Consider the following 26,228-nt stretch of genomic DNA (forward strand, 5'->3'; position numbering starts at 1 on the left):
TAAGTAGTACATTTCATACAGGCTTTGGGAACAAGGTCAATCGCATTGTATCTTAACCTATACATTTATATTTAAATCCTAATGACAGATGTGGAGTATATCTAGTAGATTAAAGTAATTAAAACTTGATGACAAGTTATTTAACACAGTCCTATATGTTAATCACTTAATCACCAATGTTAACTGATCCCAGACTATAACGTTTGATGGAGGCTTTATATCAGCAAAAGTCACGGAGATAACATTTAAAATGCTTTAACCTTAGGATTTAAATATTTGATTGTTGTCTGCTTAACGTTCAAAGGCCAATGTTTCATGAATATTCATAGTATAATGATAGTTGATAAATGTTTGACGTCCAGTGGCAGATTTAAAGAATCCATTTTCAGAACGAAAACATCACGGGTAGTAAGGTCGTCATATCGAGAAGCGTTTAGTACAGTGATTTTGTCATAGTTTGGATAAGTTTGACATGGTTAATTTATGTTGCTTCCCTAAATTTTTGCCTCAGTTCTATTCACACGAGCAGATAAAAAGCAAATAAGATGCTTGAATCTGTATTGGAGGTCAAACGATCTATATTGGAATTGTTGTCTCACGAAATTAACGCAGAATAAGCAAGATATCGGAATTGCTATGGTTTGGTTAAGCGATTGACATGGTTCGGTTAAGAGTCTAGAAAATCGTCATGGTTTTGGTCAAGATTGTCATGGTTTATATCGAAATAAAAATATATGTGTTTCACTTTAATACTGAAAATTTGATTGATAGCGCCTGTTATTGAACGAAGTTACACTTTATATTAACTGTCTGCGAAGAAAAAAAGCCTGTTTAACCAAATTTAGCGGGTTTAATCGTCAAAACGTAAGTTAAACATCTAGTTTTAAGTATGAGGTGGTATATTATTAAATGTGATTGAAAAATAAATTGAAATTCAAAGACCCACGTGTTATGTTGTCTGGTACATGTACATTTAGGGGACGACCATTTGATATTCTGGGGTGTGTGTGGGGGGAGGGGGGGCTGGAGGATTTGTTTTTGATCGGTTATTTATTTTTGTAAACTAAGAGGACAGATTATTCATTTAGTGCACTATTGAAGCAAGATTTTTGATTTTCATTAAAGCAAGGGACTGATTATTCATTTTCACAACTATATTTATGATATTCAAAAACATACAATTTTTAGATGATTTGTTTATTATAAATAATACATGTATAGTCAAGTCATTATGTACCATTTAATCAGAATTAATCATCATCTTTTGCAGAAATGAATCTTTTATATTCCCAACTGCATATACATGTATTGCATACATACATAGTATTAATTTAAAAGTTTACTTGTAACTTGCCTCTATTTAAAATATTGGCAAACCTTTTTTTTAAGGGTTTTTGGAGCCACTGAAGGCCCAAGAAGCTATAGAACAAATGATGCAAAATCATGCTTTCTGGGTGTTCCAAAGAACCTTTCATAATCTGAAAATGCAGTTTTGTTTTAATACTTTTTTGACAATATTTTGGTCTCAAAGCAAAATGTATAAATTCAGTGCAAGACTTAAGTTTCTAGGGACAACATCAAAAGACCAATGTGGACGATAAAGCAAAATTGGAATTCTCATAGTTAAGTCGTGGCTGCTGTTTTTTAAACTCATGATCAAGTTCATAACACAAATTACTAGATTACAAAATGAATGCAACACTAACAGAATACAGAAGGGCAATCAATGAACAAAAGACACAAAAAATCAGGGCTATGTATGAGGGAAGTCAGAACTTACTTCTTGCAAGGCACTCGCCTTGAACACAATTAAATATGGAGAAAGACGTTTGGTTTTGAAATTTCCTACATGAGGCATTTGCCTCAATGAAGTAACGGCCCTGTTAAAATAAATGTGAGGTAAGGTTTCCTGAGACAACATACCTCAAGTTAAATGAACCCAATTTTCAGACATTTCAAGTATATTTAAATAATATTTATGTTTTTATTATTAAAAATTTGGGAAGTGTTTCCCGTTTTTTTTTTTTTTTTGGAAAAGATGATCTTATGAAGAATCTGGTGCCATATCATACTTTTGATTAGACCGGCTGAGTTATTTATTTTCAATACATTGCAAGTCGGGTACTTTTTTGTAATATATTTTCAAACTACCACAGATCAAACCATTTATTTTTGTGATTATCAAGGCTGAGTTATTTATTTTCAACCCCCCCCCCCCCCACCCCCCCGAATATCAAATGGTCGTCCCCTTAAACTGTATACGACCTTAATTTAGACCTGGCTAGACAAGAAATCATCGTTTGTAATAGGACAGAACGGATTATAAGATGGACGAAGAATAAACAGATGGTAAGTTTGTTGATATATATCACAAGTACACTTCATTTGAGCTTCTTAGATATTTTTGTGCTATCTATATTTGCCGTTTATCATTTTTGCTTATTTGATTTCAATTTACTAGGTAATATCAAATGTGGTCCGAGTACACAGTTATCGTCGAATATAGCCCCTAGTGTGGACAGTGTCTTACTTGTCATTTTTTTTATACCCCTTCCAACTTATTTATTTATGTTTTATGCCTCAAGTAGCAAGAAGGGGGATAAAACTGCACTGTAAAAAAATTTGATTCACGAATTTTAATGTAAAGTAGTGATTTGGTCAAGTTGAAAAAGGTAAAAAATTAGCATTTCGGAAGCTGTCAAAAGATTTCAAGACCCTCTTCACATAAAGTTGTCCATATTTTGAGTTAAAGCTGATGAAGTTTTCTATAATTTTGATATAATTTGTCCCAAAAGTAGTACAACACACTGTAAAAAATTTATGGAGAAAGCGCAGGTGGGATTTTTTTATTTCCATTTATTGCCTAAAAGAAATGCACTACGAAATAACTGTGTACTCGGACCATGTAAGATGACGTGGGAAATACATAAACGAGACAGCAAACCAACAACACAAACATAAATTCTTCAACAATAGGATGAATTAAATAGGCCAAACTCTATATCTGCCTGTTTCTATAAAATGGGTAAAACAGAGACAACCAGAGATCTGAAACCATCAAACTATTCTCAGTATAGCGTAAATATTGGCAGCAGAATAACATACTGAAATTTAAAAGAAGCTATCTTAGAATCATGACTTTTTATCATTTGTTATTTGTTTGAAACTAGGTCCCACTAAATGTCAGTACTTTTTTGTGTCTTTAGTGTTTCTGCTACTTGATTTTCTTGTTTAAACCCGATCTGGTGAGTTTACATGTGTTGCATGGTTAAGGCGAAGAAGAGGTTGAGGAACCCGCAAACATGTTTTACTCCACAATAATTTGTATATACTGTCTCAAGTTAAGTGTCTGTAATGCCATGAATATCGTATTTGACTGTGTATCATATTTTGCTTTTTATTTTGGACAGAAATTAGGTTGATGATTTTCTAATTGGAATTCCTATACATTGAATTTTCTCGCAACCTTTTATATCTTGCTAAGAAATATGGTTTTGCTCATTGTTGAATGTTGAAGGCCTTTTGATGACAAAAAGCTGCTAACATCTACGTCATTTGATCTCAGGTGGATAGTTATCTCCTTAGCAATCATATGCATCTACTTATAACATATTACTACATTGTATGTGCGTTTTTATGTCCCTTTGTGTTTCAAATGAAACAATTGTTGTTAATTTAGATAGTAACTCTTCATTATACACGACAAGAATTACATAACTGAACCATGTCGAACATAAACTTAACCATGACACGAATGAACCAAACCATGACACAGATATTTCAGTAATTTTGAATTGGTTGCAAAAGTAGGTATTTTTTTAGAATAATTGACCGCAGTGTTATATCACGAAGATATATGTGATGTAAGAAAATAACGTTGTTTATGCACAATAAACCAATAGCCAGTTTTAAATTTTGACATACGCAAGCTTTGTTCTGTGTTAAATCATTAACCATATGATAAAACTTGTGATGTACTAACATATTTACTTTATACAAAGATATTTTCCAGCTTAAATTAATGATCAGAAGCTCCGTTTACAAAATATCCCAATGTTTACATTTTTCCACTGATTGTCATCAAAAAGACTTAACACCGTCATGTCAAACTTATCCAAACTATGACAAAATCACTGTACTAAACGCTCCTCGATATGACGACCTTACTACCCGTGAACATGATGAAAACCCACTAGGACTAGGACTGTAAATGGAAACATTGATTTCGTGATTACTAAATAAAATAAAACCTATGATATATACAACTCGAACACACCCGCGAAATCGCGGGCATATACAGCTTGTGAACTCGGTTGTAGGATGATTTTTTGTTATAGATATTATGTATGGAGAATTTCATAGAAGGTATCAACAGCCCTCTCCCTTTTTCCAAAGTCCGATATTGGTTTCCTTTCTGTTAAATTCAATTATTTTCGTGTTTCTGGCCTCAGACCACAATTATTCTTCTCCTTTGCTACAATGCATCTTTTGGTAAAAGTCAAATTAAATTTGAAATTTGCACCGCTTCAAACATGAAGTCTTATCTATTACTAAAAGTTAGTCTGATGTCGGAATCAATATCCGGACTCCTTTGTCGTTTTTCTCCAAACATGTCTCAATCTGAATAATCATAAGAATGGATGACAAATGCGACTATGCATGTTACCAATAGAACACAGAGGCATGATGATTAATTCATCCTGGAAAAAGAGAAGCGACACACAAAAGTATATAGTATAGTATAGATGACTCAGAAAGCTGTATACCTGGTATGATTATGATTATATACAGCTTGTGTGATTTGAGAAGGCCCGAGGAGAACATTAAATATAACTTCATATTGCCTGCTTTCCTGAAAAGTCTACCACACCAATGTTACAACGCATTCAATCACTGACCACTAACTTCATAACCCCAGTCATGACTGCGAGTTAGGTTATATATAAATAAGCTATAAAATCGAGAATGGAAATTGGGAATGTGTCAAGAAGACAACAACTCGACCAAAGAGAAGTAAACTACCAAAGGTCACCAATGGGTCTTCAAAACAGCTAAAAAATACCACACCCATGCAGCGACGGGCTTCAGCTGACCCCTTAACAAAAATGTGTACATGTATACTAGTTCAGTGAAAATGGACATCCAACTAAACTCCAAAACACACAAATCAACGTACATGATTGTGAACATGGCAAACAATTATAATTTTTCTTTCATTCAAATAAAACATCATAAGCTCGTCGTCGAATCATCGACTGTTTCTCGAGGAGTAACAATATAGCTCGGTGTTGTTCGATTTCACCCAGTTTAAAAAAAATAAAAATATAAGGAAACGGTATATTTCTTTCGCAAAGCAATTTTAGCACAAAACCTAACGGCATAGCTATGGAAGAGGTTCATTTAAAATTGTTCGTTTTCATTCTAATTAAACGTAGAACTCTGATTTCGTTATACTCGGTCTCCAATGCAAGACAAGACAATTTTATTCTTTAAAACTTTTTAGTACGCCGCTAGATTAAAACTGACGAGGAAAGGTAACACACGGCCAGCGAAAGCTCTTTTTTTGAGAGCCCAGGTGGTCGTGTGGTCTAGCGGGACGGCTGCAGTGCAGGCGATTTGGTGTCAGGATATCACAGTAGCATGAGTTCGAATCCCGGCGAGGGAAGAACCAAAAATTTGCGAAAGCAAATTTACAGATCTAACATTGTTGGGTTGATGTTTAGACGAGTTGTATATATATATATCCCAACAATGTTAGATCTGTAAATTTGCTTTCGCAAAACTTTTGTTCTTCCCTCGTCGGCATTCGAACCAATGCTACTGAGATATCGTGACACCAAATCGCCTGCACTGTATAGCCGTCCCGCTAGACCACACGACCACCTGGGCTTCGTAAAAACGAAGCTTTCGGTGGCCGTGTGTTACTTTCCACGTCAATTTTAATCTACGTCGTACTACAGTACATGACATATAAGGCATGGAGAAGTTATTTTTACAGATCAGCTAAATTATCTATATATATAGTAATTAATGTACGATACAGTCACAGAAAATAATTATATTTATAAGTACGTCTCAGCCAGTGACAACTCTACAACAGATTAATCCATCGGATCACCAGCAGTGATGGTGATACATGGCTGTGTACATTATGTATATACAACTCGTCTAAACATATATATATGCAAGAAGTTATTATAATAGAAAAACAAATAGACAAAGGCTAACCAGGAAGACCTGCTACTGATTTTATAACCTTTATAAATTTGCATATATTTTTAAACTTATTTTTTTGTGTTGTCAAGTAAATATTTACAAAATTTAATTATATTTACTCTGTTACAATAACAATTATCCAAAAACAGTTTTCTTGAGACGTCTAGGGATCTACAATTCAAAAGAAAGTGAAATTCATCGCCGAATTCTTGACATTGACATAAATTACAATATCTCATTTCTCTATCTAAACCTATCCATCTTCCAGTTTCAATTGGTAATCTATGATTACCAGTTCTAAATCTACAAAATATAACCCAATCTCTATCTGGTAATATATTTAAATATTTTTCGAATTCAAACTTATCCTTATATAATCTATATGATAAACCTTTTGACGAATTACATATATTTGAACGCCAGTTTTGTTGAAATTGGTCAAATAACTTCTGTTTTAAACTATTACTCAGTCATTTTGAACAGATATATCATGTTAAGGAGGGGTATTTGCGAAAAAATACCAGTCGAGAGAATGTTAAATTTCACGAGCCGTAAGGCGAGGGAAATTCATTCTCAAGACTGGTATTTTTCGCAAATACCCCTCAATAACATGATATATCTGTTTAATTACACCGAATGTTAATGTACTAAAACGCATTGATGATCGTGACGTTACAAGCGTCCAGTCGGATAGAGTATTTTTTGGCAAATACCACGGCAGAGAGGGTAAAAAAGGCATATCCTTTTAGCAAATACCCCGGCGGCGTTAAAAATGAACGATATTCATTTGATAACAGTAAATTGGTGAAAAATACACTGGCTATTAACCAATCAAAACCCCGGATTCTTACTTAAGGTGTAATTATGTGCTAAAGCCAGTTTGTGCTAACCAAATATTACTATAACCACATGAATCAAGAATATATTTTATAAACACTAGAACACACCCGTGATATCGCGGGTCTGTGACTGAATTAAAGTATATAACTATGCGCAAGCCTTATCTTAGTATTAGTACTGTCATCTGATAAAGTCATGCCGATTATAAGATACACAATTTTCTCTGCTTTCAAATCTTTCTGTTTGAACCCGTCGAACTGGGACTTATCAATTGTTGGTAATATTAAATATTTGGGAAAAAAAAAGGTCCTGGAATGGAGTATTTTTTAATCAACAGCATTGTCCTATATTAGTTATGAATAAAGTTGAATTCTTTGATTCGCTGTTTTACGTCATGCCCGCTAACAAATTGAAACTTATTTTTAGTCCAGATTTTTAGTATTCGTATTGTTATCTTAGAAAGTCTTACGGATTAAAATACTACAATAGGTAACAATTTGACAATTTAGTAGTGTCAACCCTGTGATTATCACCCGTTTATATATAGCATATTAATCCTGAATACACCGTTTGGTGGTGCGCCTGTCAGATGCGGAACGTACAGATAAGGTAATAGGTAACAGGTGATTATACTATTGGTATCGATATCGGACTCGACCCGGAACTTCCTAATTATTGGCGATATTAAATACGTGGAAAACAAAAGGGCCTGGAGTGGTGTAATTTTTAATCTACACCTTTGTACTATATTAGTTGTATATAAAGTTGAATTCCTTGATTCGTCGTTTTTACGTGATGACGGCTGACGGATCTCCTGTAGTTGGTGATCGCAATACTGGTATACCAGTATTGTCCACAATACTGGTATAAAAATTTTGTACCAGTATTGTATTCCAGTATTGTGCTTTTTTTAAATAAACAATATAGGTAATTAATCTTTTGTTAAAGGTGTCACATATATGCATAATGAAATTAACATATGACATGACAATTTTATTAGGAATGATTGTGTTTAACTGATGATGCCATAGATGTGATTGTCATCAAATAAAACTTTAAATCTTCGATGTCCAGTTAATCTCCCTTTGATCTTCAATATAGTCTAGTCAACAATACAACTACAATACTGGTATATCAGTAATGTACCAGTATTGCTGTTTTTTTTATAAAAAGTAACAATACTGGTACAAAATTTTTATACCAGTATTGTGGACAATACTGGTATACCAGTATTACGATCACCAACTACAGGAGATCCCGGCTGACAAATTGGACCTCGTAATTTTAGTATTATAGATAACCCATTCAGACTTACAATTATTCTGTGAATATTTTAAAAACATAAAGTTATACAAAATGTGTGACAACTTATTTTCTTTGCCATTGACAATTCTACACCAATAATTACCATACGCAGTTTAACATACGGCATTACCGAATCAGAGTTCTATATTTTTATTAAACTGGTTGGATACAGATGAGGATAAACGTGTATGTTTAATTATCTGCTTCAAATGTGCTATACAATACTAGCAGCGCATTTGTTTTATTAAGCATTCGGAATTTGTTCGAACTTAATAACACCACAAAGAAACAAATATAACTCGATACATTCTAAACTATTTTTATCGGAGTTGGTTTAAGTGCTTATTAAATAATTTACCTCTTAATTATATGTAAATTGGTGAAATTTGAGTATTTCAGTAATGTATTATTTTATTTATTCAGTAAAACGACGATTGTGTATCATGTGTATTAAAGATTTAAATTTTTTTGTGGATAGATCTACTTTTAATTTAAAAACAGGTTTGAAATTTGTTTGAATTATTTACCGAGAATAATAAAAACTACCCCACGTAGCTTTTAAATCTCTTTTTTTATGTTTCAATATAGGAATAAAGGTGCAGTAAATAAGGGTTTTCCTGAAAACATAAACATAAAGTGAGCAGTAATTGTTGTTCTCTGCTGTCTCTGTCTGCTGTCTCTCTTTGGAAATGAAATAAAGTAAGAATTATAATGCGACTAACCATTATACCTTGACAGAAGTAAAACAGTAAACAAGAAACAAGAACTAGGATTCTGATTCATTGATTTCATTATTCTATGACAGCTTTGCATTTAGCAAAAATACAACAACTTGAATAATTAAGTTGGACGCGTTAACCGGCGATCTAAGTAAAGCATATATATATAAGCATACATGCACCAACTCGTTATTCAAAGTAATACGAGGTCTATTATCGTTAGGCTGTTAATGGTTTGGTGTGACTGTGATACCACTTTCCTTTTAATTTAATACTTGAGTTAAGATTGTTTAAATGTTATTCTTTGTTATATCTATGCTATTACTTTAAATAAAGCTAATGATATCAATGACCACTGCCCTTTCCTCGATCTTGATATCTATATCATAAGCGGGAAGCTTAATACAAAAATTTATGATAAAAGAGATGATTTTTCATTTCCTATTGTTAATTATCCATTTTTAGATGGTGACGTTCCCTTGTCACCATCTTATGGTGTTTATATATCTCAACTTGTACGATTCGCTCGTGTATGTAACAATGTATTAGATTTTAGCGAGAGAAATTTATGTATTACTGAAAAATTATTACACCAGGGTTTTCGATATCACAAACTGGTCAAAACATTTACTAAATTTTATCACCGGTATAAGGAAATAATTCGTAAATATAACTCAACATGCAGACATCTTATACGTTCAGGTATTTCACATCCAAAATTTTATGGAAATATTCTTTATAAAGCACAAAAATGTCAGTATTCTCCTCAGAAACTAACAAAACCTTTAAATAGACTTATTAAAAGGGGATATAGTTACGATACTGTTGTCAGGTCATTAAAGATTGCATATTTTGGCTTTAACATTGATTCACTGATAGGGTCTTTGCATCGGAACTAAACACATTTATTTCTAAAAAAACAGTTGTTGGCATGACACGGGTTATGTTCTTCTCATATATTTTATGATAGTATGATACTAAACCCCTAACGGGAGGGATTGTACCTGATATTCATATGATGAAGACATAATCTTTCAATCAGTTTAATTGAGGTCTGGAGCTGGCATGTCAGTTAACTGCTAGTAGTCTGTTGTTATTTATGTATTATTGTCATTTTATTTATTTTCTTTTGTTACATCTTTTGACATCAGACTCGGACTTCTCTTGAACTGAATTTTAATATGCGTATTGTTATTCTTTTACTTTTCTACATTGGCTAGAGGTATAGGGGGAGGGTTGAGATCTCATAAACATGTTTAACCCCGCCGCAATTTTGCGCCTGTCCCAAGTCAGGAGCCTCTGGCCTTTGTTAGTCTTGTATGATTTTAAATTTTAGTTTCTTGTGTATAATTCGGAGTTTAGTATGACGTCCATTATCACTGTACTATTATGCATATTTTAGGGGCCAGCTGAAGGACACCTACGGGTGCGGGAATTCTCGCTACATTGAAGACCCATTGGTTGCCTTCGGCTGTTGTTTGCTCTATGGTCGGGTGGTTGTCGCTTTGACATATTCACCATTTCCTTTCTCAATTTTATTAATGATTATGTTCATAATTGAGCTTTCTTTAATAAAATATTTCGTATTTCGTATTTAATAATATTCAGTAACTGCTAGTGTATGACTACATCTGTGAAGGCACCGGTGCATTGAGTCCTCCACAAATGACAAATCTATTATCATATGCCATTAATCAATACAAGATACAAGTTTTGTTGTTTTCTCTCTTTTTTTTTTTTTACATAGATGAAACATTTCATTTCGAATATAATATCAGATAGTTTAGAATAACTTTAGGGCATTGTGTTCATATATATATATACTGAGACTACTATGTGTTATAGTAGTCTCAGATATATATCAAATCTTAAAATGAACTAAAAATAGAACTAGCGGGTTTTTTTTAATTACCTCCCCTTATATGATATCTTCTAAACCCTTATATTCCTTTAAAATACAAACTACAGAGTAAATATACACAATTTAACTTTGCACATTCAAAATAGTAAATATTCTACATTAAAACTTCATTTATTATATGAATTAGCAAATTAATTAGCAAAAAAATAGTTTAATACACACCTTTCTAGATAACCAACTACACTGTCAAAATATATAAAATAAAATAATCATCTGTAACTTGAAATTAAGGATACGATTTTTACACTTCAAACGTACACAGGTTGTACGTCTTATATAATATTTTAATTAATCAAAATCTCTTTAATAACAATAAGCTGGAACACAGACATAATGAACGAATGAATGAATCTTTATCTCCTCCATGTGTATGAAGATTTTGCATACAAAAAAGAAACAAGTAATTATTTACACATTAAACAAAATATCATACATTTTAATAACCAATGAAAATTTGCTATTGTTCAGCGGCGGATCTTTTGGAATATAGCCCAAGTGTGAAAATAATTCATAGGAAATTGACCATCACCAAAATGAATCATTATAGTTTAGACATTGTTTAGCTTTGTATATAATCTAGATACAAAGACTTTGCAAATATTTTTTTGGCTCAACCATTTTCAAGTTTTCGTATAAAAATGGAATTTAAGTTTATTATCTAACAATAATAACTTTCAGGTTAAAAATATAGACAAAGACATACAATATTTACCAGTGTTATCGTCTGTGAAAAAGTAAGACAACATATCAAATTACAGTAATGTGCATAAGTTCTTTTGTAAGGACTAGAAAATAAATTCTATATGATCAGATATTATCTGGATATTTTCAGTTATAAGTAAAATTGAATATATAAATAAACAGAACTGGTCGCTTGGGAAATGAGTGATTTAGCACTTGAAAATACTGCGAAGGTTTTGTAAATAAATTTTTCATTGGCATAACATGATAGATAGTTGAAGTGCATGTTTTTCTTAATTAGCATCACTATACAGGTTACAAAAAAGAAACAAAGACTAATTTTTATATTGAAATCTATTATCATTTTTATGGCTTCTTCCGACATCTGTGTCAAGTCCTTATAAAAAGCAAGCAGTATCTGTTAATAAGATCCGTCATAAACCTCATCACCCTCTTTACCAAACCAAATAAACAAAGACACATATTTCAACTTTGTTGTGGCATCTAAAAAAATAACAAATTCAGCTTTTTGAAGAAACAAAAGCTAGCTTTTGTTTATTCAGTTACCCGACTCTAACAGAGGTCGGACAGGGAACTAGACCTATAAATACTTTGTTTACATATTTCTACTTACAGTATTTTTTCATATACATTTTTGTGAATTAGTTCAGTTATTTTCACATTTATTCCGTCTTACAGAGGAAAAATTATATCTTAAGAAATTGCCAAATAAATGAACAGCCACGTGACATGCTTTTATATAAACGTGGACTTAGTTATATTATATCATTCCATCGAGAGTTCTCGAGCTGCCAAGCACTTTAGAGTCAGAGTATAGATATAGTTCTCGAGCTGCCAAGCACTTTAGAGTCAGAGTATATATATAGTTCTCGAGCTGCCAAGCACTTTAGAGTCAGAGTATATATATATAGTATACGGATCAGTTATATTCTATCATTCCATCGAGAGTTCTCGAGCTGCAAAGCACTTTAGAGTCAAAGTATATATAAACGGATCAGCTTTGATAAAGTAAATGTAGTTTAAAACAAACAGTGTACACTGTACGTTATTCATTAGCTTTGCGCAGTGGCGGTACCATAGCCGATGAGGTTTATCCGAGGCGTGGTTATTGCTAGTTGAAAACTATACCCAATACCCCGCGCTGATGCCTGAAATACGGCAGCAGTCGCAATTTCTGAACGCCTCTACGGAGGCAATGATACACAATTAAATAAAGAAAAGTCGACCAAACCAACTGCTTTGAAACATATGACAAAATGCTAAAGTAGTATTCAAGTAATTTTCTTTTACTAGATAAATCTAATGATCAGATGACACAATTTGGCGAAACACAAATTCGCATGATCTCATTCTTTTAGGTTCAATGAGGTGCATTGAAGTACTCAACATTTTCTAGGTTGATCTATATCATCTACATCCTCCTGACCAGTGAGTGTTGTGACTGAACATGTGAAAATGACAAACACGGTTTTGATGCATCAAATCATTATAATACAAACGATTTCATCATTTTCATCATTTTCCTCATCTGTTTTGAAGAATGAATGCCACTTTTGGTGGTTTTGATAGATTGTAATTGACTAGGAGCATTACATCTAGGAAAATATCCGAACTTAACAGCCCCTCCCCCTTTTTAAAACAATGAATCATTAAAATCAAAATATGAATAGTTTGTTTTATATATTGCTTCAGTGCAGATTTTATCGACAAATGTACAAATTGTCGTAAACTATCGCTAAAAGATCTTAAAATTCACGTATTTCCGTCTTCTTATCCTGATATGCATGTAATATTCACCACTGGACGTTAAACACCAATCCGTCCATCCACCTGAGAGATCGTATATATGCGTATACCCTACGTAGTTTACTGAGAGATTATCTCCCCATTAATATAGCCACTATGCAAACTTGTGTTTTCTCAACTATAACAGCCGTTTGTCATTTCAGTGAACATCAAAAAGGATGAACCTCTTTCAAATGTAAATTAATGCCAAGTACAAAAGGTAGAACAATGTCAGCTACCCAAAATTTTGCACGGAATAAAATTACTAGAATACCTTTGATAAAGTAAATGTAGTTTAAAACAAACAGTGTACACTGTACGTTATTCATTAGCTTTGCGCAGTGGCGGTACCATAGCCGATGAGGTTTATCCGAGGCGTGGTTATTGCTAGTTGAAAACTATACCCAATACCCCGCGCTGATGCCTGAAATACGGCAGCAGTCGCAATTTCTGAACGCCTCTACGGAGGCAATGATACACAATTAAATAAAGAAAAGTCGACCAAACCAACTGCTTTGAAACATATGACAAAATGCTAAAGTAGTATTCAAGTAATTTTCTTTTACTAGATAAATCTAATGATCAGATGACACAATTTGGCGAAACACAAATTCGCATGATCTCATTCTTTTAGGTTCAATGAGGTGCATTGAAGTACTCAACATTTTCTAGGTTGATCTATATCATCTACATCCTCCTGACCAGTGAGTGTTGTGACTGAACATGTGAAAATGACAAACACGGTTTTGATGCATCAAATCATTATAATACAAACGATTTCATCATTTTCATCATTTTCCTCATCTGTTTTGAAGAATGAATGCCACTTTTGGTGGTTTTGATAGATTGTAATTGACTAGGAGCATTACATCTAGGAAAATATCCGAACTTAACAGCCCCTCCCCCTTTTTAAAACAATGAATCATTAAAATCAAAATATGAATAGTTTTTTTTATATATTGCTTCAGTGCAGATTTTATCGACAAATGTACAAATTGTCGTAAACTATCGCTAAAAGATCTTAAAATTCACGTATTTCCGTCTTCTTATCCTGATATGCATGTAATATTCACCACTGGACGTTAAACACCAATCCGTCCATCCACCTGAGAGATCGTATATATGCGTATACCCTACGTAGTTTACTGAGAGATTATCTCCCCATTAATATAGCCACTATGCAAACTTGTGTTTTCTCAACTATAACAGCCGTTTGTCATTTCAGTGAACATCAAAAAGGATGAACCTCTTTCAAATGTAAATTAATGCCAAGTACAAAAGGTAGAACAATGTCAGCTACCCAAAATTTTGCACGGAATAAAATTACTAGAATACCTTTGATAAAGTAAATGTAGTTTAAAACAAACAGTGTACACTGTACGTTATTCATTAGCTTTGCGCAGTGGCGGTACCATAGCCGATGAGGTTTATCCGAGGCGTGGTTATTGCTAGTTGAAAACTATACCCAATACCCCGCGCTGATGCCTGAAATACGGCAGCAGTCGCAATTTCTGAACGCCTCTACGGAGGCAATGATACACAATTAAATAAAGAAAAGTCGACCAAACCAACTGCTTTGAAACATATGACAAAATGCTAAAGTAGTATTCAAGTAATTTTCTTTTACTAGATAAATCTAATGATCAGATGACACAATTTGGCGAAACACAAATTCGCATGATCTCATTCTTTTAGGTTCAATGAGGTGCATTGAAGTACTCAACATTTTCTAGGTTGATCTATATCATCTACATCCTCCTGACCAGTGAGTGTTGTGACTGAACATGTGAAAATGACAAACACGGTTTTGATGCATCAAATCATTATAATACAAACGATTTCATCATTTTCATCATTTTCCTCATCTGTTTTGAAGAATGAATGCCACTTTTGGTGGTTTTGATAGATTGTAATTGACTAGGAGCATTACATCTAGGAAAATATCCGAACTTAACAGCCCCTCCCCCTTTTTAAAACAATGAATCATTAAAATCAAAATATGAATAGTTTGTTTTATATATTGCTTCAGTGCAGATTTTATCGACAAATGTACAAATTGTCGTAAACTATCGCTAAAAGATCTTAAAATTCACGTATTTCCGTCTTCTTATCCTGATATGCATGTAATATTCACCACTGGACGTTAAACACCAATCCGTCCATCCACCTGAGAGATCGTATATATGCGTATACCCTACGTAGTTTACTGAGAGATTATCTCCCCATTAATATAGCCACTATGCAAACTTGTGTTTTCTCAACTATAACAGCCGTTTGTCATTTCAGTGAACATCAAAAAGGATGAACCTCTTTCAAATGTAAATTAATGCCAAGTACAAAAGGTAGAACAATGTCAGCTACCCAAAATTTTGCACGGAATAAAATTACTAGAATACCTTTGATAAAGTAAATGTAGTTTAAAACAAACAGTGTACACTGTACGTTATTCATTAGCTTTGCGCAGTGGCGGTACCATAGCCGATGAGGTTTATCCGAGGCGTGGTTATTGCTAGTTGAAAACTATACCCAATACCCCGCGCTGATGCCTGAAATACGGCAGCAGTCGCAATTTCTGAACGCCTCTACGGAGGCAATGATACACAATTAAATAAAGAAAAGTCGACCAAACCAACTGCTTTGAAACATATGACAAAATGCTAAAGTAGTATTCAAGTAATTTTCTTTTACTAGATAAATCTAATGATCAGATGACACAATTTGGCGAAACACAAATTCGCATGATCTCATTCTTTTAGGTTCAATGAGGTGCATTGAAGTACTCAACATTTTCTAGGTTGATCTATATCATCTACATCCTCCTGACCAGTGAGTGTTGTGACTGAACATGTGAAAATGACAAACACGGTTTTGATGCATCAAATCATTATAATACAAACGATTTCATCATTTTCATCATTTTCCTCATCTGTTTTGAAGAATGAATGCCACTTTTGGTGGTTTTGATAGATTGTAATTGACTAGGAGCATTACATCTAGGAAAATATCCGAACTTAACAGCCCCTCCCCCTTTTTAAAACAATGAATCATTAAAATCAAAATATGAATAGTTTGTTTTATATATTGCTTCAGTGCAGATTTTATCGACAAATGTACAAATTGTCGTAAACTATCGCTAAAAGATCTTAAAATTCACGTATTTCCGTCTTCTTATCCTGATATGCATGTAATATTCACCACTGGACGTTAAACACCAATCCGTCCATCCACCTGAGAGATCGTATATATGCGTATACCCTACGTAGTTTACTGAGAGATTATCTCCCCATTAATATAGCCACTATGCAAACTTGTGTTTTCTCAACTATAACAGCCGTTTGTCATTTCAGTGAACATCAAAAAGGATGAACCTCTTTCAAATGTAAATTAATGCCAAGTACAAAAGGTAGAACAATGTCAGCTACCCAAAATTTTGCACGGAATAAAATTACTAGAATACCTTTGATAAAGTAAATGTAGTTTAAAACAAACAGTGTACACTGTACGTTATTCATTAGCTTTGCGCAGTGGCGGTACCATAGCCGATGAGGTTTATCCGAGGCGTGGTTATTGCTAGTTGAAAACTATACCCAATACCCCGCGCTGATGCCTGAAATACGGCAGCAGTCGCAATTTCTGAACGCCTCTACGGAGGCAATGATACACAATTAAATAAAGAAAAGTCGACCAAACCAACTGCTTTGAAACATATGACAAAATGCTAAAGTAGTATTCAAGTAATTTTCTTTTACTAGATAAATCTAATGATCAGATGACACAATTTGGCGAAACACAAATTCGCATGATCTCATTCTTTTAGGTTCAATGAGGTGCATTGAAGTACTCAACATTTTCTAGGTTGATCTATATCATCTACATCCTCCTGACCAGTGAGTGTTGTGACTGAACATGTGAAAATGACAAACACGGTTTTGATGCATCAAATCATTATAATACAAACGATTTCATCATTTTCATCATTTTCCTCATCTGTTTTGAAGAATGAATGCCACTTTTGGTGGTTTTGATAGATTGTAATTGACTAGGAGCATTACATCTAGGAAAATATCCGAACTTAACAGCCCCTCCCCCTTTTTAAAACAATGAATCATTAAAATCAAAATATGAATAGTTTTTTTTATATATTGCTTCAGTGCAGATTTTATCGACAAATGTACAAATTGTCGTAAACTATCGCTAAAAGATCTTAAAATTCACGTATTTCCGTCTTCTTATCCTGATATGCATGTAATATTCACCACTGGACGTTAAACACCAATCCGTCCATCCACCTGAGAGATCGTATATATGCGTATACCCTACGTAGTTTACTGAGAGATTATCTCCCCATTAATATAGCCACTATGCAAACTTGTGTTTTCTCAACTATAACAGCCGTTTGTCATTTCAGTGAACATCAAAAAGGATGAACCTCTTTCAAATGTAAATTAATGCCAAGTACAAAAGGTAGAACAATGTCAGCTACCCAAAATTTTGCACGGAATAAAATTACTAGAATACCTTTGATAAAGTAAATGTAGTTTAAAACAAACAGTGTACACTGTACGTTATTCATTAGCTTTGCGCAGTGGCGGTACCATAGCCGATGAGGTTTATCCGAGGCGTGGTTATTGCTAGTTGAAAACTATACCCAATACCCCGCGCTGATGCCTGAAATACGGCAGCAGTCGCAATTTCTGAACGCCTCTACGGAGGCAATGATACACAATTAAATAAAGAAAAGTCGACCAAACCAACTGCTTTGAAACATATGACAAAATGCTAAAGTAGTATTCAAGTAATTTTCTTTTACTAGATAAATCTAATGATCAGATGACACAATTTGGCGAAACACAAATTCGCATGATCTCATTCTTTTAGGTTCAATGAGGTGCATTGAAGTACTCAACATTTTCTAGGTTGATCTATATCATCTACATCCTCCTGACCAGTGAGTGTTGTGACTGAACATGTGAAAATGACAAACACGGTTTTGATGCATCAAATCATTATAATACAAACGATTTCATCATTTTCATCATTTTCCTCATCTGTTTTGAAGAATGAATGCCACTTTTGGTGGTTTTGATAGATTGTAATTGACTAGGAGCATTACATCTAGGAAAATATCCGAACTTAACAGCCCCTCCCCCTTTTTAAAACAATGAATCATTAAAATCAAAATATGAATAGTTTTTTTTATATATTGCTTCAGTGCAGATTTTATCGACAAATGTACAAATTGTCGTAAACTATCGCTAAAAGATCTTAAAATTCACGTATTTCCGTCTTCTTATCCTGATATGCATGTAATATTCACCACTGGACGTTAAACACCAATCCGTCCATCCACCTGAGAGATCGTATATATGCGTATACCCTACGTAGTTTACTGAGAGATTATCTCCCCATTAATATAGCCACTATGCAAACTTGTGTTTTCTCAACTATAACAGCCGTTTGTCATTTCAGTGAACATCAAAAAGGATGAACCTCTTTCAAATGTAAATTAATGCCAAGTACAAAAGGTAGAACAATGTCAGCTACCCAAAATTTTGCACGGAATAAAATTACTAGAATACCTTTGATAAAGTAAATGTAGTTTAAAACAAACAGTGTACACTGTACGTTATTCATTAGCTTTGCGCAGTGGCGGTACCATAGCCGATGAGGTTTATCCGAGGCGTGGTTATTGCTAGTTGAAAACTATACCCAATACCCCGCGCTGATGCCTGAAATACGGCAGCAGTCGCAATTTCTGAACGCCTCTACGGAGGCAATGATACACAATTAAATAAAGAAAAGTCGACCAAACCAACTGCTTTGAAACATATGACAAAATGCTAAAGTAGTATTCAAGTAATTTTCTTTTACTAGATAAATCTAATGATCAGATGACACAATTTGGCGAAACACAAATTCGCATGATCTCATTCTTTTAGGTTCAATGAGGTGCATTGAAGTACTCAACATTTTCTAGGTTGATCTATATCATCTACATCCTCCTGACCAGTGAGTGTTGTGACTGAACATGTGAAAATGACAAACACGGTTTTGATGCATCAAATCATTATAATACAAACGATTTCATCATTTTCATCATTTTCCTCATCTGTTTTGAAGAATGAATGCCACTTTTGGTGGTTTTGATAGATTGTAATTGACTAGGAGCATTACATCTAGGAAAATATCCGAACTTAACAGCCCCTCCCCCTTTTTAAAACAATGAATCATTAAAATCAAAATATGAATAGTTTGTTTTATATATTGCTTCAGTGCAGATTTTATCGACAAATGTACAAATTGTCGTAAACTATCGCTAAAAGATCTTAAAATTCACGTATTTCCGTCTTCTTATCCTGATATGCATGTAATATTCACCACTGGACGTTAAACACCAATCCGTCCATCCACCTGAGAGATCGTATATATGCGTATACCCTACGTAGTTTACTGAGAGATTATCTCCCCATTAATATAGCCACTATGCAAACTTGTGTTTTCTCAACTATAACAGCCGTTTGTCATTTCAGTGAACATCAAAAAGGATGAACCTCTTTCAAATGTAAATTAATGCCAAGTACAAAAGGTAGAACAATGTCAGCTACCCAAAATTTTGCACGGAATAAAATTACTAGAATACCTTTGATAAAGTAAATGTAGTTTAAAACAAACAGTGTACACTGTACGTTATTCATTAGCTTTGCGCAGTGGCGGTACCATAGCCGATGAGGTTTATCCGAGGCGTGGTTATTGCTAGTTGAAAACTATACCCAATACCCCGCGCTGATGCCTGAAATACGGCAGCAGTTGCAATTTCTGAACGCCTCTACGGAGGCAATGATACACAATTAAATAAAGAAAAGTCGACCAAACCAACTGCTTTGAAACATATGACAAAATGCTAAAGTAGTATTCAAGTAATTTTCTTTTACTAGATAAATCTAATGATCAGATGACACAATTTGGCGAAACACAAATTCGCATGATCTCATTCTTTTAGGTTCAATGAGGTGCATTGAAGTACTCAACATTTTCTAGGTTGATCTATATCATCTACATCCTCCTGACCAGTGAGTGTTGTGACTGAACATGTGAAAATGACAAACACGGTTTTGATGCATCAAATCATTATAATACAAACGATTTCATCATTTTCATCATTTTCCTCATCTGTTTTGAAGAATGAATGCCACTTTTGGTGGTTTTGATAGATTGTAATTGACTAGGAGCATTACATCTAGGAAAATATCCGAACTTAACAGCCCCTCCCCCTTTTTAAAACAATGAATCATTAAAATCAAAATATGAATAGTTTTTTTTATATATTGCTTCAGTGCAGATTTTATCGACAAATGTACAAATTGTCGTAAACTATCGCTAAAAGATCTTAAAATTCACGTATTTCCGTCTTCTTATCCTGATATGCATGTAATATTCACCACTGGACGTTAAACACCAATCCGTCCATCCACCTGAGAGATCGTATATATGCGTATACCCTACGTAGTTTACTGAGAGATTATCTCCCCATTAATATAGCCACTATGCAAACTTGTGTTTTCTCAACTATAACAGCCGTTTGTCATTTCAGTGAACATCAAAAAGGATGAACCTCTTTCAAATGTAAATTAATGCCAAGTACAAAAGGTAGAACAATGTCAGCTACCCAAAATTTTGCACGGAATAAAATTACTAGAATACCTTTGATAAAGTAAATGTAGTTTAAAACAAACAGTGTACACTGTACGTTATTCATTAGCTTTGCGCAGTGGCGGTACCATAGCCGATGAGGTTTATCCGAGGCGTGGTTATTGCTAGTTGAAAACTATACCCAATACCCCGCGCTGATGCCTGAAATACGGCAGCAGTCGCAATTTCTGAACGCCTCTACGGAGGCAATGATACACAATTAAATAAAGAAAAGTCGACCAAACCAACTGCTTTGAAACATATGACAAAATGCTAAAGTAGTATTCAAGTAATTTTCTTTTACTAGATAAATCTAATGATCAGATGACACAATTTGGCGAAACACAAATTCGCATGATCTCATTCTTTTAGGTTCAATGAGGTGCATTGAAGTACTCAACATTTTCTAGGTTGATCTATATCATCTACATCCTCCTGACCAGTGAGTGTTGTGACTGAACATGTGAAAATGACAAACACGGTTTTGATGCATCAAATCATTATAATACAAACGATTTCATCATTTTCATCATTTTCCTCATCTGTTTTGAAGAATGAATGCCACTTTTGGTGGTTTTGATAGATTGTAATTGACTAGGAGCATTACATCTAGGAAAATATCCGAACTTAACAGCCCCTCCCCCTTTTTAAAACAATGAATCATTAAAATCAAAATATGAATAGTTTTTTTTATATATTGCTTCAGTGCAGATTTTATCGACAAATGTACAAATTGTCGTAAACTATCGCTAAAAGATCTTAAAATTCACGTATTTCCGTCTTCTTATCCTGATATGCATGTAATATTCACCACTGGACGTTAAACACCAATCCGTCCATCCACCTGAGAGATCGTATATATGCGTATACCCTACGTAGTTTACTGAGAGATTATCTCCCCATTAATATAGCCACTATGCAAACTTGTGTTTTCTCAACTATAACAGCCGTTTGTCATTTCAGTGAACATCAAAAAGGATGAACCTCTTTCAAATGTAAATTAATGCCAAGTACAAAAGGTAGAACAATGTCAGCTACCCAAAATTTTGCACGGAATAAAATTACTAGAATACCTTTGATAAAGTAAATGTAGTTTAAAACAAACAGTGTACACTGTACGTTATTCATTAGCTTTGCGCAGTGGCGGTACCATAGCCGATGAGGTTTATCCGAGGCGTGGTTATTGCTAGTTGAAAACTATACCCAATACCCCGCGCTGATGCCTGAAATACGGCAGCAGTCGCAATTTCTGAACGCCTCTACGGAGGCAATGATACACAATTAAATAAAGAAAAGTCGACCAAACCAACTGCTTTGAAACATATGACAAAATGCTAAAGTAGTATTCAAGTAATTTTCTTTTACTAGATAAATCTAATGATCAGATGACACAATTTGGCGAAACACAAATTCGCATGATCTCATTCTTTTAGGTTCAATGAGGTGCATTGAAGTACTCAACATTTTCTAGGTTGATCTATATCATCTACATCCTCCTGACCAGTGAGTGTTGTGACTGAACATGTGAAAATGACAAACACGGTTTTGATGCATCAAATCATTATAATACAAACGATTTCATCATTTTCATCATTTTCCTCATCTGTTTTGAAGAATGAATGCCACTTTTGGTGGTTTTGATAGATTGTAATTGACTAGGAGCATTACATCTAGGAAAATATCCGAACTTAACAGCCCCTCCCCCTTTTTAAAACAATGAATCATTAAAATCAAAATATGAATAGTTTTTTTTATATATTGCTTCAGTGCAGATTTTATCGACAAATGTACAAATTGTCGTAAACTATCGCTAAAAGATCTTAAAATTCACGTATTTCCGTCTTCTTATCCTGATATGCATGTAATATTCACCACTGGACGTTAAACACCAATCCGTCCATCCACCTGAGAGATCGTATATATGCGTATACCCTACGTAGTTTACTGAGAGATTATCTCCCCATTAATATAGCCACTATGCAAACTTGTGTTTTCTCAACTATAACAGCCGTTTGTCATTTCAGTGAACATCAAAAAGGATGAACCTCTTTCAAATGTAAATTAATGCCAAGTACAAAAGGTAGGACAATGTCAGCTACCCAAAATTTTGCACGGAATAAAATTACTAGAATACCTTTGATAAAGTAAATGTAGTTTAAAACAAACAGTGTACACTGTACGTTATTCATTAGCTTTGCGCAGTGGCGGTACCATAGCCGATGAGGTTTATCCGAGGCGTGGTTATTGCTAGTTGAAAACTATACCCAATACCCCGCGCTGATGCCTGAAATACGGCAGCAGTCGCAATTTCTGAACGCCTCTACGGAGGCAATGATACACAATTAAATAAAGAAAAGTCGACCAAACCAACTGCTTTGAAACATATGACAAAATGCTAAAGTAGTATTCAAGTAATTTTCTTTTACTAGATAAATCTAATGATCAGATGACACAATTTGGCGAAACACAAATTCGCATGATCTCATTCTTTTAGGTTCAATGAGGTGCATTGAAGTACTCAACATATTCTAGGTTGATCTATATCATCTACATCCTCCTGACCAGTGAGTGTTGTGACTGAACATGTGAAAATGACAAACACGGTTTTGATGCATCAAATCATTATAATACAAACGATTTCATCATTTTCATCATTTTCCTCATCTGTTTTGAAGAATGAATGCCACTTTTGGTGGTTTTGATAGATTGTAATTGACTAGGAGCATTACATCTAGGAAAATATCCGAACTTAACAGCCCCTCCCCCTTTTTAAAACAATGAATCATTAAAATCAAAATATGAATAGTTTTTTTTATATATTGCTTCAGTGCAGATTTTATCGACAAATGTACAAATTGTCGTAAACTATCGCTAAAAGATCTTAAAATTCACGTATTTCCGTCTTCTTATCCTGATATGCATGTAATATTCACCACTGGACGTTAAACACCAATCCGTCCATCCACCTGAGAGATCGTATATATGCGTATACCCTACGTAGTTTACTGAGAGATTATCTCCCCATTAATATAGCCACTATGCAAACTTGTGTTTTCTCAACTATAACAGCCGTTTGTCATTTCAGTGAACATCAAAAAGGATGAACCTCTTTCAAATGTAAATTAATGCCAAGTACAAAAGGTAGAACAATGTCAGCTACCCAAAATTTTGCACGGAATAAAATTACTAGAATACCTTTGATAAAGTAAATGTAGTTTAAAACAAACAGTGTACACTGTACGTTATTCATTAGCTTTGCGCAGTGGCGGTACCATAGCCGATGAGGTTTATCCGAGGCGTGGTTATTGCTAGTTGAAAACTATACCCAATACCCCGCGCTGATGCCTGAAATACGGCAGCAGTCGCAATTTCTGAACGCCTCTACGGAGGCAATGATACACAATTAAATAAAGAAAAGTCGACCAAACCAACTGCTTTGAAACATATGACAAAATGCTAAAGTAGTATTCAAGTAATTTTCTTTTACTAGATAAATCTAATGATCAGATGACACAATTTGGCGAAACACAAATTCGCATGATCTCATTCTTTTAGGTTCAATGAGGTGCATTGAAGTACTCAACATTTTCTAGGTTGATCTATATCATCTACATCCTCCTGACCAGTGAGTGTTGTGACTGAACATGTGAAAATGACAAACACGGTTTTGATGCATCAACTCATTATAATACAAACGATTTCATCATTTTCATCATTTTCCTCATCTGTTTTGAAGAATGAATGCCACTTTTGGTGGTTTTGATAGATTGTAATTGACTAGGAGCATTACATCTAAGAAAATATCCGAACTTAACAGCCCCTCCCCCTTTTTAAAACAATGAATCATTAAAATCAAAATATGAATAGTTGTTTTTATATATTGCTTCAGTGCAGATTTTATCGACAAATGTACAAATTGTCGTAAACTATCGCTAAAAGATCTTAAAATTCACGTATTTCCGTCTTCTTATCCTGATATGCATGTAATATTCACCACTGGACGTTAAACACCAATCCGTCCATCCACCTGAGAGATCGTATATATGCGTATACCCTACGTAGTTTACTGAGAGATTATCTCCCCATTAATATAGCCACTATGCAAACTTGTGTTTTCTCAACTATAACAGCCGTTTGTCATTTCAGTGAACATCAAAAAGGATGAACCTCTTTCAAATGTAAATTAATGCCAAGTACAAAAGGTAGAACAATGTCAGCTACCCAAAATTTTGCACGGAATAAAATTACTAGAATACCTTTGATAAAGTAAATGTAGTTTAAAACAAACAGTGTACACTGTACGTTATTCATTAGCTTTGCGCAGTGGCGGTACCATAGCCGATGAGGTTTATCCGAGGCGTGGTTATTGCTAGTTGAAAACTATACCCAATACCCCGCGCTGATGCCTGAAATACGGCAGCAGTCGCAATTTCTGAACGCCTCTACGGAGGCAATGATACACAATTAAATAAAGAAAAGTCGACCAAACCAACTGCTTTGAGACATATGACAAAATGCTAAAGTAGTATTCAAGTAATTTTCTTTTACTAGATAAATCTAATGATCAGATGACACAATTTGGCGAAACACAAATTCGCATGATCTCATTCTTTTAGGTTCAATGAGGTGCATTGAAGTACTCAACATTTTCTAGGTTGATCTATATCATCTACATCCTCCTGACCAGTGAGTGTTGTGACTGAACATGTGAAAATGACAAACACGGTTTTGATGCATCAAATCATTATAATACAAACGATTTCATCATTTTCATCATTTTCCTCATCTGTTTTGAAGAATGAATGCCACTTTTGGTGGTTTTGATAGATTGTAATTGACTAGGAGCATTACATCTAGGAAAATATCCGAACTTAACAGCCCCTCCCCCTTTTTAAAACAATGAATCATTAAAATCAAAATATGAATAGTTTTTTTTATATATTGCTTCAGTGCAGATTTTATCGACAAATGTACAAATTGTCGTAAACTATCGCTAAAAGATCTTAAAATTCACGTATTTCCGTCTTCTTATCCTGATATGCATGTAATAT

General features: G+C 34.1%; 13 non-coding genes across 13 annotated transcripts; all 13 read left to right on the forward strand.

Moving 5' to 3' along the window:
- The first annotated feature begins 12,757 nt into the window (after nt 1-12,757).
- LOC143081102 (U4 spliceosomal RNA) lies at nt 12,758-12,896 on the forward strand. The gene has a single exon (XR_012979840.1). It is a non-coding gene; the product is annotated as a U4 spliceosomal RNA (small nuclear RNA).
- A 922-nt stretch (nt 12,897-13,818) lies between these two features.
- On the forward strand, nt 13,819-13,957 carry LOC143081193 (U4 spliceosomal RNA). The gene has a single exon (XR_012979923.1). It is a non-coding gene; the product is annotated as a U4 spliceosomal RNA (small nuclear RNA).
- Nucleotides 13,958-14,879: 922 nt separating this feature from the next.
- On the forward strand, nt 14,880-15,018 carry LOC143081205 (U4 spliceosomal RNA). The gene has a single exon (XR_012979934.1). It is a non-coding gene; the product is annotated as a U4 spliceosomal RNA (small nuclear RNA).
- A 922-nt stretch (nt 15,019-15,940) lies between these two features.
- Nucleotides 15,941-16,079, forward strand: LOC143081217 (U4 spliceosomal RNA). Its single transcript, XR_012979945.1, has one exon. It is a non-coding gene; the product is annotated as a U4 spliceosomal RNA (small nuclear RNA).
- A 922-nt stretch (nt 16,080-17,001) lies between these two features.
- LOC143081229 (U4 spliceosomal RNA) lies at nt 17,002-17,140 on the forward strand. The gene has a single exon (XR_012979956.1). It is a non-coding gene; the product is annotated as a U4 spliceosomal RNA (small nuclear RNA).
- A 922-nt stretch (nt 17,141-18,062) lies between these two features.
- LOC143081108 (U4 spliceosomal RNA) lies at nt 18,063-18,201 on the forward strand. The gene has a single exon (XR_012979846.1). It is a non-coding gene; the product is annotated as a U4 spliceosomal RNA (small nuclear RNA).
- Nucleotides 18,202-19,123: 922 nt separating this feature from the next.
- On the forward strand, nt 19,124-19,262 carry LOC143081120 (U4 spliceosomal RNA). The gene has a single exon (XR_012979857.1). It is a non-coding gene; the product is annotated as a U4 spliceosomal RNA (small nuclear RNA).
- Nucleotides 19,263-20,184: 922 nt separating this feature from the next.
- Nucleotides 20,185-20,323, forward strand: LOC143081213 (U4 spliceosomal RNA). The gene has a single exon (XR_012979941.1). It is a non-coding gene; the product is annotated as a U4 spliceosomal RNA (small nuclear RNA).
- A 922-nt stretch (nt 20,324-21,245) lies between these two features.
- Nucleotides 21,246-21,384, forward strand: LOC143081133 (U4 spliceosomal RNA). Its single transcript, XR_012979868.1, has one exon. It is a non-coding gene; the product is annotated as a U4 spliceosomal RNA (small nuclear RNA).
- A 922-nt stretch (nt 21,385-22,306) lies between these two features.
- LOC143081144 (U4 spliceosomal RNA) lies at nt 22,307-22,445 on the forward strand. The gene has a single exon (XR_012979879.1). It is a non-coding gene; the product is annotated as a U4 spliceosomal RNA (small nuclear RNA).
- Nucleotides 22,446-23,367: 922 nt separating this feature from the next.
- LOC143081156 (U4 spliceosomal RNA) lies at nt 23,368-23,506 on the forward strand. Its single transcript, XR_012979890.1, has one exon. It is a non-coding gene; the product is annotated as a U4 spliceosomal RNA (small nuclear RNA).
- Nucleotides 23,507-24,428: 922 nt separating this feature from the next.
- Nucleotides 24,429-24,567, forward strand: LOC143081168 (U4 spliceosomal RNA). The gene has a single exon (XR_012979901.1). It is a non-coding gene; the product is annotated as a U4 spliceosomal RNA (small nuclear RNA).
- A 922-nt stretch (nt 24,568-25,489) lies between these two features.
- Nucleotides 25,490-25,628, forward strand: LOC143081181 (U4 spliceosomal RNA). The gene has a single exon (XR_012979912.1). It is a non-coding gene; the product is annotated as a U4 spliceosomal RNA (small nuclear RNA).
- Nucleotides 25,629-26,228: the final 600 nt, after the last annotated feature.

The sequence above is a fragment of the Mytilus galloprovincialis genome, chromosome 6, assembly GCF_965363235.1.
Source record: "Mytilus galloprovincialis chromosome 6, xbMytGall1.hap1.1, whole genome shotgun sequence".
Lineage (NCBI taxonomy): Eukaryota > Metazoa > Mollusca > Bivalvia > Mytilida > Mytilidae > Mytilus > Mytilus galloprovincialis.